The following is a 13,628-nucleotide window of genomic DNA, read 5'->3' as shown; positions in this document are numbered from 1 at the left end:
AATTAGATCATAGAACATTTTCTTCTTCCCTACAGCTTTCCAATTTTCCTTCCATTTTGGTGTTTATTCCTCATTGTGCATGCAAGGGTGGTAGGCAGCCTCTAAGATGACCCCAATGACCCCCACATCCTGGTTTGCATGCCCTTCCGTGATTCCCTCCCCTTCTCTGTGGGCTGGACCTAGTGACTTGCTTCTAACAAATAGAATGTGGCAAAGTGATGTCCCTTCTGAGGTTAGGTTCCAAAAAGACTGTGGCTTCTGTCTTGCTCACTCTTGCTGTCACTGGCCTGCTTTAAGGGAAGGCCACAGCTTGCAGTTCTGAACTGCCCTTTGGCGAGGTACATGTGGCAAGGAACTGAGGGAGGCCTCTGGCCAACAGGCCATGGGGAAGTGAGGCTCTTTGTTCAGTACCCTGTGAGGTGCTGACTCCTGTCAACAGCCACGAGAGTTTACAGGCGTGTCCTTCTCCAATCGAGCCTGGAGATGAGACCACAGCCCTGGCCCACAGTTGTGAAAGACCTTGAGGCAGAGGTTCTCAGCTAAGTCAAGCCTGTATTCCCGATCCACATAAACTGTGAGATCCTTAACGTTTGTCATTTTAAGTTGTTAAGTAACTTGTTACATGGCAATAGATAACTAATACAGAATGGTTTGGGTGTAAAGTGATGGGTTAACAAAAAACTTACTAGAAAAATACGTTTAACAAAGGAAGAGTCTGAGCAACGTTCCCTTGTTCCTCTTTTGAGCCTCCTGTGAACTGTGTATCATCCTTCTCGAAATTTTTGGCCAGCTTTGTGCAGCTGGTTTACACTAGTATCTCCTACATGCTGAGTATAGTAATTTATCTTTATCCTTTGGGTACTCAAGTTTCTGCTATTTAAACTCAATCACTACTTTATAGAGAGTTCACCAAGGACAAGGTCATGATGTAACTGTTGGGAAAAAGTCTTTAGTGACAGCGATGCCACCACACTGGTGGCTGTTACAACCCTACCCTCCTTGAGGTATGTGGAGGGTACAGTGATGAAGGACTCAAGCCCAGGGGCTGGGAGTCAGTGACTTGAGCTTCCAGAAAATTCTGTCTCCTCTCCTGGGAGCCACTTTAAGTCACTCAAGAAAAATCAAAGCTTGTTTATCAGCAGGGAAAGTAAGGGCATCTAAGGTGCAGTGGTTCACTATTTTAACATTAGTTTACTACCCCAGCTGAGTTTCTCAAGTTATTTCTGCCCAGCACCCTGAAGATGATACGACAGCCCAAACATTATTCCCTTCTAGCTGGGGGGATTTTAGTTTGCAACATAGTAAAGTATGGGCTGGAATCTAAAAGTGATTTGGCCTCTCTACAAAACAAGACTTTGGATACCATTGCCATGTTTAACTGATAGAACACGTATACGTTATTGCAGTTAGAGTTATAAGGTATAATTGTAGTTTCTACTCTACCTTCCACAGTTTCTCTGACTATGGAGATAATAATACCATCTTTGTGAAACTATAACCCACCTATGACTTCGTAACTATGGATAACATGGCTGTCGATTAAATTACACCGCTGGGAGCCAGAGAATGAAGAAGGCATTGCTCATCCAACTACTAGATTTTTACACTTGACTTTAGATGAAAATTGAGGTCAGTTGGGAGTAGTATTGGGGTCAGCGTGGTGCATATATATTGTTATATGCATGTCTATACTTATATACCAACTATGTATATGGCAAATTTATTGCAGACTTGAATTCCTTTTGGTAGTAAATAGTCACAAATATTATTAGTGACAAGAATCTTATACATCCTTAATAGGAATAAGCTGACCTGCAAAACAGTAATTTAAAGCACGTTAGTATAATGTCTGTGTGATAAAACTGTCTAGCAGAGGGGTAACACCTTCTTCCCGCATGATTAATGTTTAGGAAGATAAAAGGGGTGTAAATATTTTTATTGTTTTATTATCTTTCTTGGAAAAATGACAGTGGTTGGTTTAATTAAAAAGGAGACTCTCCCAACGACCAAATAAAGAAATCAGTTCAATGGAGATGACAATGGAAAATACCTATTTAATGTGAATAACACCTGGTTCTGGGGAAATGCATCAAATACAGAGCCAGCATTCGCTTAGTGTGATTCATGTGCTGTTTCACCACATTATTGAAAAGAAGAGAGGAGGGAATATTAGCTCTCTCATTTGAGGATATTAAACTCCTGCTTGGGTTGAGGCGCTGTGTGCGCACCCTACTTCCTACTTAAACCGATGTTGGGAGTTACCTGGAGGCGATGAAGAGAAAATGACATGTTCCATTAAAATGAGGCATCCCTGGAATTGTTTGATGTTCTTTGCTTTAATTGAATCCATCTATCCCATCTGCCAGTCTTTTCTCTAAATTTATTTTCCTAACCCTCTCTCTCTGAGAATTGTAATTTGGGGGGAAATTTTACATACATTGTTACCTTTTATAAAAGCTCCCTGTATCTGGAGGGTAGATGTGCTGTCTCTCTCACCTTGTTAGATTAAGTTGCCTGCCTCTTCCCTGATCCCTGTGTGTTGGTGGATCAAATAGGACTGGGATAAGAAGACCCTAGAAGCACCAGGAGTAGGAAAGAAAATGGGAACTCCAGGCTTTTTGTTATTGGTTTCAATATAAGACCCTAGCCACGTGCCTGGTCTGAATAAACATGGACTCTATTAAGAAATATCACTACAAAAACATGAAATTTGCATTCTGACTGGGGCAGAAAAGCCAACATGGGAGTGTGTTATCTCGAGGTAGAGCTGCCGTGAATCCCCTGGCAGATTCAACCGTGACTTTGATCACTTGGGGCTCCCCAGACTGGCTCTGATGCTGCAGGCTGAGGAGACCTCTGCTTCCCAGAGTGTGGTAGGTCCAGCCCCACCCCTAGCCACTGCTCTTTCTTGTGGGGTGGGCAGGAAAAAAGATGGCTTCTCTTTAGCCTTGTTGTAGAAATCACTTTGAGCCCTTACCCTAAATATAAATAAATACAAATTTAACGTTAATGTACACAAATTAATCGGAACAAAGCCCACCCACCCCATCCAAACTCACCAGTCATATAATTGGGGAGGCAATGCAGGTGGAGGCCAGAGCACAGGCTTGAGGTTGGCAGGTGTGACTTAGAACTGTGCTTGAGTCATTTGCTCGAGAACCTTTCTTAATCCGTCTCACCCTCCGTTTCCTCATCTGTTAAATGAGTACTAAGGCTCTTTTCTTCAGATGGTTGTGAGGATTAAGTGAGATTCTGGATATGCAGCCCCCAGCACAGGGCCTGTAAATGTTTGCTATGATTATTACTTTGGTCGCAATGCATCCTGTAGACAACAGCTGCCAGGCAAAAACAGGCCAACCCTCTGATGCTAGAAGGGCTACTATGGTCGCTTCTGACAAGGTCCTTCTCCTTAGAAAGGAAACTAAAGCTATTCTCTCTCCTTTGCATGAGGCTGCTGCCCTGCATCAATTGGTGGAGACTTCTGTCTGAAACTTCTTCTGCCTGGAACTCCATCCTGACATGGACTTCAGGGCAGGGTAGATATCCCTTTGTTCTGGAAAGACCCTAGAAGACCCTTTTGTTATGCACAAGAACTGCAAAATCCAAAGTGTGACTGGAGACAAGACAGTCTTTGCATGACAATGTAAATAGTAAATGGAGGGGACTTCCCTGGCGGTCCAGTGGTTAAGACTTGCCTCCCAATGCAGGGGGTGCCTGTTCGGTCCCTGGTCTGAGAGCTAAGATTCCACGTGCCTTGTGGCCAAAAAACCAAAACATAAAAACAGAAGCAATATTGTAACAAAGTCAATAAAAACTTTAAAAATGGTCCACATCAAAAAAAAAGAACTTAAAAAAATAGTAAATGGACTGGGGTCTCTGCAGATTATTTTTTTCCTGAGAAAAATTTATTTTCTTTTGTAAAAGAAACAATATTGAATTCTAAAAATCATGTGTAAATGTGTTCTTATGAGATAGTAAAACAACAGATATAAGTGGAAAATTCTCTTAGAATCGCCCCCTTCAAACGTGGTCACTCCCCTGCCCCCAGATCACTACTATACCCCCAGGTCTGAAGGCATTTTTTCATACCATTTTCTATACATTTACCTCCTATATAGACTTAGCATTACAGCTGTAGATGGTATTGCTGTGTGTGTGTTCTTTTCTATTTTTTTAAAACATGAATAGCATCATTTTGTGGAGATACATACATATATGTGTATATGTGCGTATATATGTATGTATATATATGTGTGTGTACTCATATGTGTGTGCATATATATATATATATATATTTTATCCTCCTTGAGAAAGAAGCCTTGCATAAGCACAAACAAGACTGACACGTGCAACAGACCATTCTGTGGATATTTTTCTGCAATTTTCTTTTTTCACACATAATATTACATGTCATTACATATGGAAATCCCTCATTCTTTTAAACTGCTCCCAAGTATCCCATAAAATGTTCCAGATTCTATTTATCTATTATCTTATTGACAGACATTTAGGTTTCTGGTTTTACAAAAAATAGGCTCATCAACATCTCAATTTTTTTTTTTTTTTTGCGGTACGCGGGCCTCTCACTGCTGTGGCCTCTCCCGTTGCGGAGCACAGGCTCCGGACGTGCAGGCTCAGCGGCCATGGCTCACGGGCCCAGCCGCTCCGCGGCATGTGGGATCTTCCCGGACCGGGGCACGAACCCGTGTCCCCTGCATCGGCAGGCAGACCCTCAACCACTGCGCTACCAGGGAAGCCCAACATCTCTATTTTTATACATGCTTTCTAAGCACATGAGGGAGTATTTCTACCTGAAAGTAGAATTGCTGGGCATGTACATTTTAAATTTTAATAGTTCTGTCAAATTGTCTTCTGAAGTAGCTGACGACTTTATACCCCCACTAGTGGCACAGGAATGTGCCCATTTTTTCACGCCCTAATTAACGCCTAACATTTTCAAACATTTTAATTTTTGCCATTATTATGGTAAAAGTAGCTTATCTAATTTGAATTTCTCTCTAGTATGTTTCTGAACTTTTGTTCTTATGTCCATTGTATTTTCACTTTGTAAATCGCTGTTAGTATCTTTTGATGAGTTGTTATTGGTATTTGTTTAGATCTTCATTGCTTTATAGGAATTCTCTGTACATCCTAGATTTAGGTCTCTTGTCTGTTTGAAAATAATGTAATTTTCCAGCTTGTTGCTTTGCTTCTTTTAACCTTGTTTATGGCATCTTCTCCATACACTTTTTTTTTTCATTTGGATGTAGTCAGATGTATCAGACTTTTCCTTGAGGCCTTTTACTCTTTGTGTCTTTCTTAAGAAGAACTCCTCTTCTCCAAGGGTATAAAATATTTTTGTGTATTTTTTTAATGCTTCATAGGTTTTTGTGTTTACATTTAGATCTCAGACATTTTTGGTTAATGACGTGAAATAAAAAAAAATTTTTTAATTTATTTATTTTTGGCTGCGTTGGGTCTTTGCTGCTGCGCATGGGTTTTCTCTAGTTGTGGCGAGCGGGGGGCTATTCTTTGTTGCGGTGTGCGGGCTTCTCATTGCGGTGGCTTCTCTTGTTGCGGAGCACAGGTTCTAGGCGTGTGGGCTTCAGTACCTGCAGCACGCAGGCTAAGTAGTTGTGGCTCATGGGCTCTAGAGCACAGGCTCAGTAGTGGTGGCGCATGGGCTTAGTTGCTCCACAGCATGTGGGATCTTCCCAGACCAGGGCTCGAACCCGTGTTCCCTGCATTGGCAGGCAGATTCTTAACCACTGTGCTACCAGGGAAGTCCCGATGTGAAATAAAAAAATAATTTTTTATCTTTTTCCAAACAGTTACCAATTTTCCTGGGCACATATTGAATAATTTATCCTTTCTATAGAGATCCATTATATGGGTATGTTTTTGAGCTGTTTTCTGTTCCATTGCTTGAACTGTCTTTTCCAGCCTCAATTCCTCTTTTTTTTTTTAATTGAAGTATAGTTGATTTATAATGTTCTATTAGTTTCAGGTGTATAGCAAAGTGATTCAGATATATATATTGAATATATGTGTGTGTATATTCTTTTTCATATTCTTTTCCATTATAGGTTATTATGTTGAAGATAGTTCCCTGTGCTATACAGTAGGTCCTTGTTGTTTATTTTATATATAGCAGTATATATCTATATCCCAAACTCCTAATTTATCCCTCCCGCTTCCCCTTTGGTAACCGTAAGTTTGTTTTCTATGTTTGTGTGTCTATTTCTGTTTTGTAAATAAGTTCATTTGTATCATTTTTTAGATTCCACATATAAGCTATATCATATATTTGTCTTTCTCCGTCTGACTTCACTTAGTATGGTAATCTCTAGGTCCATCCATGTTGCTGCAAATGGCCTTATTTCATTCTTTTTTATGGCTGAATAATATTCCAATGTGTGTATGTATGTGTGTGTATATATATATATACACCACATCTTTATCCATTCATCTATTGATGGACATGTAGGTGGTTTCCATGTCTTGGCTATTGTAAACAGTGCTGCTATGAACATTGGGGTGCTTGCATCTTTTTGAATTAGAGTTTTCTCTGGATATATGCCCAGGAGTGGGATTGCTGGATCATGTGGCAACTCTATTTTTAGTCCATACTGTTCTCCATAGTGGCTGCACCAATTTACATTCCCACCAACTGTGTAGGAGGGTTCCCTTTTCTCCACACCCTCTCTAGTATTTATTGATACTATTTGTAGACTTTTTGATGATGGCCATTCTGACTGGTGTGAGCTGATACCTCATTGATTTGCATTTATCTAACAGTTAGTGATGTTCAGCATCTTTTCATGTGCCTGTTGGCCATCTGTATGTCTTCTTTGGAGAAATGTCTATTTAGGTCTTCTGTCCATTTCTTGACCAATTCCTCTTTTAATTACTCCTGTTTCATAATATTTTTTGCTGTCTTTTAGGAAAAAAATGTTTCTTTGCCATTATGTATTTAGAATACTCTATCTTAGTCCATTTGAGTTGCTGTAACAAAACATCACAGACTAAGTAGCTTAAGAAAAACAGAAATTTATGTCTCACAGTTCTGGAGGGTGGAGGTCCAGGATCGGTGCAGGCAGATTTGGTGTTCAATGAGGGCTTCCTGCTTCTTAGATGGTACCTTCTCACCATGTCCCCACATGGCAGAAGGGGTGAGCTAGCTCTCTGGGGTCTCTTTTATAAGGGCACTAATCCCAGCCATGAAGGCTGCACCTTCATGTCCTAATCACTTCCCAAAGGCCCCACCTCGTAATACTGTCACCTTCAGGATTGGGACTTCAACATATGAGTTTGCAGGGGGAACACAACTATTCAGACCATAGCACTCTTATCTCTAAAAATGTATTTTTTATTCCTGGGAATTGTGTCATATGTGTTGTTGTTCACCATTTGTCATAAGACATTTCATGATGGAGACTGGGCCAGATCAAGTAGATCATTGGAAGCCTTACTTCATTTCTTGTTCACAGGGAACCACAAAGGTGGACCCAGTGGCTACAGCCAGCTTGGATTCTTGGTGAAAGCCTCCCTCAAGGTGATTTTCCAAACCAAATACCTCAGACTTAGGGAAACGAGTTGTTGAGAAATTGTCTTTCAAGTATTCTGAAAAGGCCAGCCCCTGTGGGTAGTGGGTGAGCCTCTGTGTGGATATTCCCATCTGTCAGTCATCCTGGGGTGCTGGGGGGCAAAAAGGAGCCCCAGGAAATGAAGGCTGGAGGAGAGGGAGGGAGCAGGCCTGAGACAAGCGCTGGGCCTCTGCACTTCCCAGACGGCAGAGGACTGACCATCCTCCAGGTGGTGGGAACGAGGCAGGTGAGAGCCTTTTGCAGGCTGGGAGCCGGTCAGGTAGCATCCAGTTGGGGACCTGTCTGGGATGATCTGGGTATGACTCTGGAATCCTTCAGTCCAGTATCCATCCATTCATAAGGTTTTCTCTAATGTCATTTCCCTTGCTTCCTTCAAGATTTTAAATGACCTGGTCTTAGGTAGCTGTGTTGTGGGAAATTAAGTGATGGGCTTATACTTACATGGAAGCCATGGTGGCAAGGTTGAAAGCTGCTATTTTCACTTCATGCCAGCCCTGTGTGGTAACCATTATTCAAGAGAAAATGGCAGCCCCTGGACTCCAGGAGGTGGCCAGGTACAGAGTCAGCAGGGGGATGCGTAGGTTGCAATGTCTCGGTTCAACCCTCAGCAGTCCCCAACACCTTTCCTCCAGCCCCGGCCCCCATAAGGAGGAAATCCTGAAAATAAGAGGCCAAGGTTTGGGTTATATTTATATGACAGGAAATAGAAGCCTAGTGTCTTTAAGGTCATGAAACAATCATTGTGGAACTCAGAGCTAAGCCCAGGTTTGTTCAAACAAAGTCCCTGTTGTTTGGAGGCCAGATTGCTCGTAGATGACTACGCCTCAAGAATGATTCTAAGGCTGTAAATTTAAATTTCCACATAGGCCAGGGTTTCTCAACCAGGGATGATTTTCCTGCCTCCCCCTTTTCTGCCCCACCCCACCCCAAGGACATTGGCAAAGCCTGGAGACATTTTTGGTTGTTGTGACAGGGAGGGGAGGGGTTCTAATCGTGTCTTGGCATCTAGGGGGTGGAGGCCAGGGATGCTGGTAAACATCCTACCATGAGATGCAGACATCTCCCCATCAGTGAAGATTTATCCAGCCCCAAATGACAGTGAGGGGGTCCAGAAACCCTGATGTAGGACAATGGATTTCCAATTTTCTTTTTTGTGTCCAGAGGATGAACCCCTAACCCTGTCAACTACTTTGCCATCGTGGGCTTCTTTAATCACACAGACACCCAGCAAGGGGGTGGGGGTGCTATGAGAGCCATCATCGCTACAAGAAAAACTCAAGTCTTTCCACTTTCAATATATGTAAGCCAGAGTTTGTTACTGGATGAATTCTGTTTGTAGAATCGAAGAAAGTGTAAGCTGTCTATCTTAGGGATATAGTTCTTAGGCAATAATCAAGTAATATGGACGTCTCTTTCTTATTCTCTGAATCCTTTACAGACCATTGCTTTCCTATTCTAATGGGAAGGCTGATGAGCGCTAAGACACCCATGCTAGATAGCTCTTATTATTCCCAATTTATAGATGATGAAATTGAGGTGCAGAGGGGAAGTAAAATAAAGCACAACTCCCTCGCGCTGAAGTTATCAAACCCCTGGCCAGGGTTACTGCATAGGTTGTGCACTGCACAGTTGGGCCACTTTTAAGGGACCACCATTCACATCACAGACATCATAGATTTATTGTGGCAGTCTTCCTGATGGATGGCACTGAAGTGCCTGTTCTAACCAAATCAGGAATGTGAAGACTATTTTCTAACAGATGGAAGTAAAGTTTCTTGGAGAAGGTGTGCCTTTTCATGATGCTCACTATGCTGCCAGATGAACTAGCAAAAGGAAGGGGATTACTGCTCCCTCTTTGTCTATGTTAACAGTTCAACTGGAGTTTTACTTTTTGCTTGAACAGAGGTCACCCTCCCTTGCTGACCACGTGTGTAATTGTAAAGTATTGGAGAGTGAGGCAGGTTACGATGAATGCATTTTTTTTTTTTTTTTTTGCGGTACGCGGGCCTCTCACCGTTGCGGCCTCTCCCGTTGTGGAGCACAGGCTCCGGACGCGCAGGCTCAGCGGCCATGGCTCACGGGCCCAGCCGCTCTGTGGCATGTGGGATCCTCCCGGACCGGGGCACGAACCCGTGTCCCCTGCATCGGCAGGCGGACTCTCAACCACTGTGCCACCAGGGAAGCCCTGATGAATGCATTTGAGTTGGCAGATTTCCCAAGAAGACTGTCACATATGAGAAATATGGTGCCTTGAGTGTTGGAATAAAGAAAACGATATTGGTATCTAAATTTGGTTGTTCACACTTCAGGTACAGTTTAAGTCATCTTAAGGCTGGAGGAACAGACATTGACATGTATATCAGTTTGATAAATTTGGCAGCAGGAGGTACAGAGAGTATCATTTCAATTATGGATTGACCTGTGATTGAATAGCAATGTGTGTTGCCTAGTTTATCGATACTAAGTAATGGTAGGTTCTGGACTCTCAGGAGGGGAGAGGGCAGATGTTGGAGCACTGTTGACTGATGGGCTCCATGTTTTGGCCCTGTACAGGGAGAATCAAAATACAAGTAAAGGGGCTTCCCTGGTGGCGCAGTGGTTGAGAGTCCGCCTGCCGATGCTGGGGACGCGGGTTCGGGCCCCGGTCCGGGAGGATCCCACATGCCGTGGAGCGGCTGGGCCCGTGAGCCATGGCCGCTGAGCCTGCGCGTCCGGAGCCTGTGCTCCACAACGAGAGAGGCCACAACGGTGAGAGGCCCGCGTGACGCCGCAAAAAAAAAAAAAAAAAACAAGTAAAATATTGTAAGATGGGACTGATAGTATTGCAGGTGTTAACAGAGCCTGTCCGAGCTTTCATCCTTTATGCCCACAGAACCATGTTTAACACAGAGACAGTACTCTACAACATAACTGTCCTGTTTACCTTTGTTCTGAATCTTTACTGTGCCATTTCATGATGTGTTAAGGGAAGAAAGACCTCACCAGTTGCTGCATTTGAGAAGGCTTTAGTTTTTCCACCTATGCAAACACCCTGGCATTTAGACACTTTGGGTAATCGAAATAATCGCCTCTGTTAATGCCTAGCAACCACCCAAACTGGGGTGGGAGGCGGAGTATATAAATGAATTAACAACCCCCAATTTATGATCGGAATAAGAAAGGTTGACAGACTGACCTTGCCTGGCCACATGCCAGGTGGCATAGAATGTGAGTAGTTGTGCCCACGAGGAGCTTACAGACTAGTTTGAGGGCGATGTAGATGCAATCAATCACTGGAGAACAGAACAGCCGGTGAGAAGGTGCTGATCTGATGTGCAGATAATAAATGCCTAGGTGTTTCAGCAGGACAGATTGCTGTGGTGGGTGGAGAAGGCTTGGGAGAGAGGAGGAATTTGAGCTGGGCGGTGAAGGACTGGGAGATATAAATAGCCGGAAGGGAACAGAGTGATGGATGGGGACAGTGGCCATCTTAAGTAAGTGCCTCAGGTCACCGATAATAGTTCCCTAAAACAAAGCTCTTAGTGGAAAACAGGCAAGGCAAGAAGGGATTTGGAATCAGGAAGGGTTTAAAACTGTTACACAGTGTTTCCAAGATGAAAATCTGCAGTGTGAGAGAATGTGGGTAATAATACTGTGTGTTCTTAGTCAAATGGCATATTTCTTTGGGAAATACTATTTAATCAAGAACAAATTTCTAAAATTAGGGCTCTATTGATCCAAATGAGCTAATGAGGTGAGAAACTTGAAGTTTTCAAGGTTCTTTAGCCATCTGGCCAGTATGTTTAGAAATTGCACCCAATTGTACTGATAAAAGGGCAGTCTCTGTGGTTTACCTTTAACATTCCAATACTGGGTCATCTTCAAAGACAAGTTCCACAGACCTTCCACTCTAGGCAGGCTGACCAAAAGGCTGAGATTGCCTAGGGAGTCCCGGATTATGCAAAATTATTAATTGCTTCCTCTTGCAGTCTCAAAAGTGTCCTGGTTTGGGTGATAAATTGTGTGACTACCCTAATTCTAAGTGAGCCACTTTGGACTCTTATTCTGTGAATGCTCAGTGGCCAAAAGGGATGCTTCCAGCTTAAGGGTATTTGCCCACATGTGCATTCTGTCTTTCTGAAATGTTCTTTTCCCTTGCATATCTTTGCAAAAAATTCAGAAAAAAAAAACCAACATAAATAAGATGAATTATCAAAAATCTGGAAATGTTAATACTTTGATATAGATGCATAACTATATCTATTAATTTGTCATTTGTATATTTTTAGATCCCTAATCTCCAAACCAAGCCACTTTATTTGGAGTAGCATTCCAAATATAAATATATAGATATGGCTACTACATAAAATTATATATTTAGAACTATATACTAACATAATCAATACAGATAGATATAGATGTAATGACATTTTAAAATAATCACTTTTTTTGTGTGTGTGTGGTATGCGGGCCTCTCACTGTTGTGGCCTCTCCCGTTGTGGAGCACAGGCTCCAGACGCGCAGGCCCAGTGGCCATGGCTCACGGGCCTACCCGCTCTGCGGCATATGGGATCTTCCCGGACTGGGGCACAAACCCGCGTCCCCTGCATCGGCAGGCGGACTCTCAACCACTGCGCCACCAGGGAAGCCCTAAAATAATCACTTTTAAAGACAGGACAGTATTCTAATGAAAGGTTGTTCTTAAACTATAAGGTATTTAAATCCTCAAAATGGGCAGAAGACCCAAATGGACATTTCTCCAAAGAATATATACAGATGGTCAAAAGGCACATGAAAAGATGTTCATCATTGCTAATTATTAGAGAAATGCAAATCAAAACTACAATGAGGTACCACCTCACACTGGCCAGAATGGCCATCATTAAAAAGTCCACAAACAACAAATGCTGGAGAGGGTGTGGAGAAAAGGGAACCCTCTTGTACTGTTGGTGGGAATGTAAATTGATACAGCCACTATGGAGAACAGTATGGGGATTCCTCAAAAAACTAAAAACAGAACTACCATATGATCCAGCAATCCCACTCCTAGGCATACCTCTGCACAAAACTCTAATTCAAAAAGATACATGCACCCCAATGCTCATAGCAGCACTATTTACAATAGCCAAGACATGGAAGCAACCTAAATGTCCATCAACAGATGAATGGATAAAGATGTGGTATATATATACAATTGAATATTACTCAGCCATAAAAAAGAATGAAATAATGCAGCAACATGGATAGACCTAGAGATTATCACACTAAGTGAAGTAAGTCAGACAGAGAAAGACCAATACCATATGATATCACTTATATGTGGAATCTTAAAATATGACATAAATGAACTTATCTATGAAACAGAAACAGACTCACGGACATAGAGAACAGACTTGTGGTTGTGGTGGGTTGGGGGGAAGGGAGGATGGATTGGGAGTTTGGGGTTAGCAGATGCAAACTAATATACAGAATAGATAAACAGGGTCCTACTGTATAGCACAGGGAACTATATTCAATATCTTGTAATAACCTATAATGGAAAAGAATCTGAAAAATAATATATGTATATATGAATCACTTTACTGTACACCAGAAAGTATCACAACATTGTAAATCAATTATATGTCAATAAAATAAAATTTTTTTAAATCCTCAATTTGAGGCATTTAGGTTCTTTTTTATTTATTTTTTATTTATTAACAATATTGTAATGAATGTTTTCTAAATCTTTCCACACATTCATGATTTTTTAGGATGCTTTCTTATAAATGAAATTGATAAGTAAAAGGGGATATGCATTTAAAATTTTTTGATTGTTAAACTTAGCCAGAATGTGTGAGAATTCCCACTCACGGCCTCATCTGTGCTGTATCTGTTATTCTTTTTCATTTTTTCAGTCTGACAGGAAAGAATTTCATCTCTTGGTTATTTGAGTTGTACCTCTGGTTGTTGATGATTCATATTTCTTTTTGAATAAATTGCTCATTTTTCTATTAAAGTGTTTACCTTTCTCTTATTGAAATGTGAAAGCTCTTTGTATTT

General features: G+C 41.8%; 1 long non-coding RNA gene across 1 annotated transcript in view; it reads right to left on the bottom strand.

The window, feature by feature from the left end:
* Positions 1–6,182: 6,182 nt before the first annotated feature.
* The window catches only part of LOC109550763 (uncharacterized), a 48,557-nt gene continuing 41,111 nt past the window's right edge, over positions 6,183–13,628 (bottom strand). The window contains exon 4 of the long non-coding RNA XR_002177422.3: positions 6,183–8,264. This is a non-coding gene — a long non-coding RNA (uncharacterized lncRNA). The remainder of the gene's footprint in view (positions 8,265–13,628) is intronic.

Source organism: Tursiops truncatus, chromosome 9 (genome assembly GCF_011762595.2).
Source record: "Tursiops truncatus isolate mTurTru1 chromosome 9, mTurTru1.mat.Y, whole genome shotgun sequence".
Taxonomy (NCBI): domain Eukaryota; kingdom Metazoa; phylum Chordata; class Mammalia; order Artiodactyla; family Delphinidae; genus Tursiops; species Tursiops truncatus.
This window is presented reverse-complemented; position numbering and strand designations above follow the sequence as displayed.